Consider the following 8582-nt stretch of genomic DNA (forward strand, 5'->3'; position numbering starts at 1 on the left):
GAATTTTAATGACCTTCCATTTTATCAGACAAGCATCCCGTAAAGCTTGCCATAAATGTGTCCTAGTTTGGGTCCGTATATCTGGATGTCCACTCAAAAAGAAGAGCGTGCTTTGTTTCTAAAGGCTATTTTAAAAAATTAAAATGTGTGTATATATATATATAAAACAAATTCATTTTTGAACAATGCCATGATGAATAGAGGTTAGAAAAGGTCTGGTGCAATAGAACAGAAATGCATTGGTTGTCATGGTGAATAAAGCCATATAGTAAGCCAAACATGCTTCATTTTATTTAAACTGTTATTCAGATATCCATTAAAGTATTTTCTCGTTAGGAAGAAAAATACACAAAAAATTGTTTTTATTGACATGAGTACATATGATATAATGTAAATATCTTTTAACTTAAGGGAAAATATTTATCATTTTAATATTAAAACAATCTCAGGTAGAATGCCACCAAAAAAACCTCCTGGATCAGTAAGTTAACTAAAGCTAAATACAGCATGCAAGTGTGTCTTATATCCTAGGTAACAGATATTAAGCCTGGAGCCATAATATCTTGCCATTCAAATTCTCAGTAGAAAGCATCAAGTGAACCATTTGTCTGATAGACAGATCTTTTGAAACAATACTATTATAAACAAATACCATATTCTTTTCCAATGATCTGATCTACGTATTAATTTACAGAGGATAATTTAGTGAGAGTGACACTACACAAGCAAAAGATACATCACATAACTGCATTCCATATGCCCATAGGAGAGCTAAGGTGTTTTTGCATGGTCTTGATCTTATGCTAAGATGGTTCTTTCTGCAATTCTTCTCTCTACCTTTTAGTTCAGAATGTCCAACAATAGAAAGATTTCTCTCAGCCAGTTCTAAATGCCAAACCAATTCTTAGATTGCTTCAGTGCTACAAGAGTATCCTATGTCCTTCAGTTTCGTAGTTCAACTTCATGCCTTTGTGGTCAACAGTACCTATAGCACAAATTTCTTTCTCTTCATTTTCTTCCAGCTGCTGCTGCCTAGACAGGAGTGTATCAGAGGCAGTAAAATGCTAAGTATATTTGGCAAAATATAGAATGTTGCCAAAGATTTACTTAAGTATTCTATGAGTAACTTGTGCTGTATTAAGTCATCAGTTCCCACTATATGACAGCCATAATCTTGTTGCTAACTGTTATTCTGTAGCCAGAACTTGACTTTGCAAGAATATTAATTCACTTTGAGTTCACATTTGGGTAGTTACTGTAATTACAGAGGATAATCCAGCTTCTAGTGAAGAGCAATGCCTTGCAAGCAATTGAATAAACACTAATTTTAGTTAGGCTGTGTTTCATGCAAGTTTCTGGAGCACAATAGGAAATAATTACAAACGAGTGACTTAAAAAAATCTCTAGAAGGAAAAAGAACCATGTTCTGAACCACCCAGCTCCATTGTCTGGCAATATTAATTATAAGTAATGTTGTAGGTGTGCATTAAGATAGGAAAACAAAATCACCCAATTTTATTTAAGAAGAAACCAATGCAATCGTTCATCTGTTTACAGTTATGGCAGAACTTGAGAAGATGCCTCTTGTAAATGTTCTCCATGTCCCCTTATATTGTTTTGCTTCTGACACTTGTATTACAGTTACCTTTCATACTGCTAAGGGTGAGACTATACTTTTTCCTCTGGTCTTACTCTCTTTGGATTAGATTTAAAAAGCATGTGCAGAAGTACCGTGCAACACTAACAAAGAGCAAAGGTGTTATAAATCCAGACCATTAACAGGAGATGTGCAGGTGCTTCTCCAGTGAAGTTTGCACTGTTATGTAGCAAAAGCAACTTCATTGGTTAAAGAAACTTTTGACCATAAAGCCAGAAATATAAAATGAGAACAGCAGTCAGATGATCAGCCAGAAAGGAGAAAGTAATAACAAACACTGCAGCAAGCATTTTTTATGCAGAGGAGATCGTGAAAGTAATCATGGCATGAACAAGAAGTAGGAATTACAGCTAAATCCAAGAGCAACACTAAGAGTCTGTGGTGTTTCTCCCTCCAAGTTTTGCAGATTCAACCCTGTGATATTAGATGATAACATCTTTCAAATACATTTAAATCTTTTTTCTCTTTCTTAAAAGAAAAAAAAAGAAAAAAGAGAAAGATTCCTCTGCTCCCCTCCCCCCACCTCACCCCCTTTTAAAAAGAAAGGACCATCCCCAAAGCTGCCTGGGAAACATTTTTCAATGAGATGTTGCATTCTGGGCATTAAAGAGGGCATGACAAAGTTCTATACTATATGACATTTTCTCAGCCCATTTGTTTTAATTGCTAAAATTTTCAATCAGGCTAAGAGCTAAAAAATCTTAAGCTATGATCCTTTAGCATCGGCACATGAAGTGAACAGTTGATTAAGATTTCTGTGATGGTTTGGAAGATTTGTTTGAAGGAGTAAGTTAGATTCCAGCTCACTATCTTGCATCATCCCACTGGCTGCTGAACCACTGATAATAGAGAAAAAAAAAAGATTTTATTTTATAACAAAAGCAGATATGACAGACACATGTTGTATGTAAGACTCAAAAGACAAAGTGATGTTTTCATGGTGGCTTCTGATCTTAACATCATTCTGAGTTCTTTGCAAAGAATCTGCTGAACAGACAACACTACATTCCACCTTTTTCTCAGAGCAGCACTAGAGTATCTCACTGGATTCTCAGATCTTCTGCTCACACAGAGTAAGGGCTGTTATACACAAATAAGACACATTCAGGATTTGCAATCCAGCACCACAACTTCAGTCTGCCTACTGAATTATTAAAATCCCCTTCTGCTGCTACCTTAATTTCCTTTAATAGAAAAAATGAAAGAAAAATAAATAGCAGATTCATTCTGAATATTTCAAACACATGTCTGTATATTTGCATGTTCTAAATTTAAGAACTATTTTAAGCAATATAAAGCAATGACAGAGAGAATGAAAACTTTTAAGGTACTATAGAAATGGAAGACTCCATACCAAGCTGGAGCTGCTAAGATCCTTGGGCTCAGTTAGGATTTGCTCCTTTTTAAATTTACAGCTAATTTTTCTAGTTACACCAAGTTCCAAAATAAATTAATATTTGTTTCTTGGTATAAAGTAGAAAAGCACTGTTTCTTGCAGGGTGAAGTTTTGACTCCCCCATCCCTAAACATTTAATTTCTAATTATTATTTAAAAATGAGAAATAAAAAAAGTCTCACATGTAGAACATTTTTTTTGTAACTTAAATATTTAAAAGTCAGTCAAATTTCATTATCGCCTGTCAATTACAGCTTGGTGCAAAAACATTCTTATGCATGTCAACCAAAATTCTATCCCTTTTAGGAAGCAGTGTTTCAGTCAAAGTGTTTTTCTCAGCTCTGCTGAGTAAAGGCTGTTTCTAAGAAGTGATCATCTTCATAATCCCATAATCCTACAGACAAATGGGAAGCCATCACTTAGCAGGCTACAAGCAAAAACTTATTGAAACACAACATGCTTTGGCCACCATCAGTCATAGTTAAGAGAATACAGAACTGAGAGGAATAAAGCTGCTATACAACCTTGACAACAAATGCAGGTATTAACATACATACATCTACAGAGCACTTTTCAGTGATGAGGTATTGTTTTTCACATCCAGTGCGGACTGACCTAGCCTAAACTCTAGTAAAGACATTGAGACTTTGACAGCTTATATTTAGAAGAATGGTATTTTTTTTCCACTAGTAGGATTCTATGCTCTGTACTAAAAAAATTTAGTTCCTGTATGTATACAGGACACATAAAATACAGAAATCAAAAAGGATGATAACTGGATTAGATACCTGAAGGCCCAATGCACAGGACTAACAGATTAATTAACTAAGAATTCTCCCCTGCAGGATCTCTTGCTGTTCCGCTAAGTTCTGCAATCAATTGTGTTTTCTTTGTCAGAAACAATCCACTGTTCTACCCATGGGATAATTTACAGCTTCTGCCAACTGTTAACTCACTGAGATATCTGCCAGCAAGGACTGAAGAGCATCTTCAAGAACAGACACCATGCAATGGAACACAAGTCAGCAAACAGTGCAAAGCAAGCTAGTTTGACAAGTTTAAGTGTTCTCTATGGAAGAAGGAGATGTGCAGAAGCAATGTGGGTCCAGGTTGGGCCAGTCACCTGGGCTCGGAAAAACCCATCTGGAGTTCCTGTTTTGCCCAAAGCAAAGTGATGCAACTTTCTAATGGAAGCTTTTGCAGCTTCCATAATTCTTGCAAGTATGAATCTGAATTAACTTCGTATTTTCCCTTACAAATAAGCCACAGAATATGTGAGATTACTATGTTTTAAAGTCTTTAAGCTAAGATTGGTATTTTCTCATTTGGGTTTACTTAAAGCTTGGCACAAAGGGAATCAGTTTTGAGGTCTGGTATTCAGCTTTCTTCTGGATCACTGGAATAATACAACTATATATGTAGGTTGTTTTTTTTTTTAAATATCCTGAGAAAATAAGAGAGTCCAAAGAGACTACTATCTGCATAAGTCTGTACTATAGCTCCCATTTAAACACAGCATAGGAATAATATGAATTGTACTTAAAAACTTTGCAAATAATAAACCATCATTGCACTAATAAACTACAGATGAGGAGAGTTACATTCTTCAGCAATAAGACAACAACAAGGGCCTCTCTGGACTACTATTAAGGCCTGTAAGTTTGTACAGGGGCAAAAAACCCCCCATCTAAAAACCAAACCAAGCCTACTTCCCACAGATCAAATATCTGCTGAAGAAGATACTTATCCTTTGCACCAGTGCTATGAAATACAACTTATATATAAAAAAAAATATGAAAACAGTACAAGTCACACATAGCTATTGCTGATACAGATATAGTAGTATCACAATTGTTGGGGCCTTCTGAAAGCTAAGCTCTGGGCTTTGCAGTTAATAAACAGTACAACTTAATTATAATTATGGGGCCTATCTTTTTAAGTTTTTTTTTCTCTGAACAAAGTGAACAAAATGCTCAGTTTGTCATACACTGAAAATACAGGGAAGAGTAGCAAGTGTACAGCACTCAAGAACCCACTCCCATTCAGCATCCACCCCTTACTTACAGCTTGGGCCAAACATTTCAGCTAGTCTATGAATTATTTTCCTATCCAAAATTAAAGAAGAGATCTTGCCTAGAGCACAACCACTTCAACAACTTTAGCTCATTTACAAGCAGCTGACACCAACCACTAATTATTGGTAACCAAGATGCTCTGAACACTGCTTCTAAACAGAAGCCAGGGAAAAAAGTAGTTCTTAATAGCCTGTACCAAAAAACTTTCTTGGGTTGTCTTACCTCTCCAGCAGATGAAGTATCTTCCAGGAAGACAAACCTTAGACTACATATAGCTCTTGTTAAGCAAGACTTTCTCCCCTAGGGCATTCATCTTTTTTTCAGTTCCTTACTGAATATAGTTTTTTCTTCTTAATACAAAATCACCTCAGCTTCTTTTGGTTTCCTTCTCTTCTGTTCCTCCTGAATACTCTACACTAAGCAGAGGTTGGATCATTTTGTAAAGAGCCCAGCCTTCTCCCACTTCTTATTCAGGAGGGACTAATGCTTGACTGGAGCCACCTGCTTGAATTCTCCCTCTCTGCTTTCCTCTGTTACAATTGAGGTGCGTGAAACCCAATTCAGGCTGGAATATCCACTGTTATTCCAATAGTGAATATCCACTTTTGTAATAAAATAAGTGACTCACAAGGTAGGAAGCAAAAGATAGTCTTTTCAGTTTTCTGTATGAACCAAAAGATCAAGGAAAGACTTACATTTAAGTACTCTTCTTCATAGGCATTCTCTACACCCTGCCTAACAACTTTCTTGAATGAAACCTTTAGATATGACAATAAAAGGTTAAAGCCAAGCATACATTTATCTTTCATGATAAATGAAATGACATGGCATAAAGACACTTGTTTTCTCTTCCTCATTATCAGAAACAGCCAGTCAAAAAACCCCACAAAACAAAATAAATAAAAACCCAAACCAAACTAAACAAACCCTCCACAAAAATACACTGACTGACAATGAAACCAGCCCAGTGCTTCAAGCTGAATTCTGTCTTACAGAAGCCATGGTGCAGCTACAGGAAGAAACGCAGTGAATGAGAAAGGTATCACTGAGCTGCATCATTTTTGGTGTAGTTGCTAGCTATGTAGTCATCTCAGAATAGTATTTCTGGAGTAATTACACACCTCTTCTGTCACCTCTCTAAAGCAAATGAGATGTGAACATCTCTTCATTTCTCCAGAAAAGCATTATTCTAGAGAGAATGACATATTCCAGGTAAAGCCAAGTAAAACACATAACTCTAATTGGACTGAGCATAAAGAATTACTCTGAATTCAATCTGCAATCTATATACAACATTCTTTTCAAAGATTTGTGGCCTGAACACAGACAAAGTATAACCAGTTCAGAACTTGGAGAAGAAATGTAACAAATGTATTTCAGATTCATTTTGCTTGCTTATTCCACTCTTGACTGACAGTGTTAAGACAATTTGAGTGAGTTGTTGAAATTTGGTCAATTATTTGCCTATCATATAATGAAAATAATTCCAGATATCATGAAAATAGTTTCAGATACGTGCATTTTACTGCACTTTTTGTTACTGCATTTTTTGTTAAACATATAGTCATACATTACAAACTCCCTACTCCTTGCAACAAGACTTTTACTTGTTTCTTAAAATTGAAAGTCCTTCAAGCATCTGTGCTGTTAGCTTAATTTTTTTTTTACAATAAAGTCAGAGTTTAATTCTTCAATCTATTATTATGCATTTATATAACTGAATTTCGATTGAAATCAACATCATAATTCATTTAAAATGATGAATACATTAATTGCAAACATACAGATGAACAAATGTAATTTAAAATTGTTAAGGTGTAAAATTAAAATAATTGATTTCTTGCCTAACAAGAATAGTAAGGGTTTCTACAAAATATGGTCTACAAAATTAAAATAAAATGTTTCAGAAAATAACTTATGTAAATGCAGAACAAATATCAAGTTACAGAACTCCCTTGAGCTGTGAGTATTATTTGGCCTCAACTTTTTTCGTCATCAAGAAGAAAATCAAAGAAAAGAAAAAGCCCAGAATCATTTTTACATGCTTTTTTCCTAATCAAGCAATGAGAATTCTGTTTTTGTTTTTTCTTTATAGAGAAAAGACTTGCACAGTCTGGCAAAAATCAGGCTGAAATAAGTGAAAAGTTCTGTCCTTATTTAGAGCCAAATAAGTAATTAATTAAATTGGATCTGCAGTGCCCATTGTACCTGATTCATATTGAGTGGAAGAGTGCATCCCCTGTCATTAATTTGGCTAGCTCTTTATATAATAGCACTTGCTTATAGTGTACTCTCTCTTTACACCTCCACTACACTGTCCTCTGAGCCAGGCAGCTACTTTGTGTTCAGCTCAAAGCAGACTATCACCATTTGGAAGTACTACGTCTCACATTCCCCAAAGTGCTTGGCATATAACATTGGAATCAAATTTTCAACAGAAGTAAGCATGCTGTGGGGTAGAGTTGTAAAGCTGCTACTACATGCTATCCAGCTGGGAGATGCTGGATCTCAATTCATATTCCATATTTGATATCTACATAGAAACTTATCTCCTTTGAAGAGTTGGTCCCAGCTGGGATGCTAAGAAGCTGAAAACAAAATGCAGAGTTGTCTTGAAAAATCTGGTCTAACCTTTTCTTTTTGAGGAGCTTTAACTCTCTCTTTTTAATGTTTTAAATAAAAGACACTCAATCAAATCATATTTTCAGTTTTTGCATGTAGAAGATTAGCAGTTCTTACAATGATCAGTTTCCTCCAGTGTTCACCTAAAAGCTAAGTATTTTGGCAGAATCCACTGACTCTATGAAAGACTTGAAGGTTGTAGCTTGATAAATGTATCTTTTGGTGACACTACCTCCTTCACACTCTTTTCCATTCATCCAGTCCCTCGTCACCTTCTTTAGTTCAGTCAGTAACGCTGCAGGTGGGACTGACAAACAGGAACAGGAGAAATAACTTGTAAAAAAGAATTGAATTAGTTTCTTCACACATTTCACTGTGAAGTCTCTAGAAAGGCTGTACTGAAGGTGTACTAAAATTGAAGAAATGAAAATTGTCAGTGGAAGAAGGGATGCTTGAGGGTCTGCTCGTCAGCTGTGATCTATGGCTTTGCAATCAGGCCCCAGATATTCTTGCCAAAGTCAGAGCTAATATTCTCTCGTGCTAAATGCTCACAATAAAGTTAATATAATAGGAATTATTTTAACTGGACAGTAAAGTTGAATAAAATTAAGAGTGAAGTTGACAGTGCATGGTAAGACATACAAATGGATCGCAGCTGCCAAAAGGCAGATGTTTGGTTACGGTCTCCACTCCTTCCTTCCCTTTTCTTTTTGTTTGATCTGGTACTCCTCTAAGATATAACTTGCTAACCCATTAGAAAACTAACCCTATAAAAAAATATAAATTTTCTGCTAGGTTAATGAATGAAGTAGGCTCAGAAGAAGGCCAAACAC

Source organism: Ciconia boyciana, chromosome 9 (genome assembly GCF_034638445.1).
Source record: "Ciconia boyciana chromosome 9, ASM3463844v1, whole genome shotgun sequence".
NCBI classification, from domain to species: domain Eukaryota; kingdom Metazoa; phylum Chordata; class Aves; order Ciconiiformes; family Ciconiidae; genus Ciconia; species Ciconia boyciana.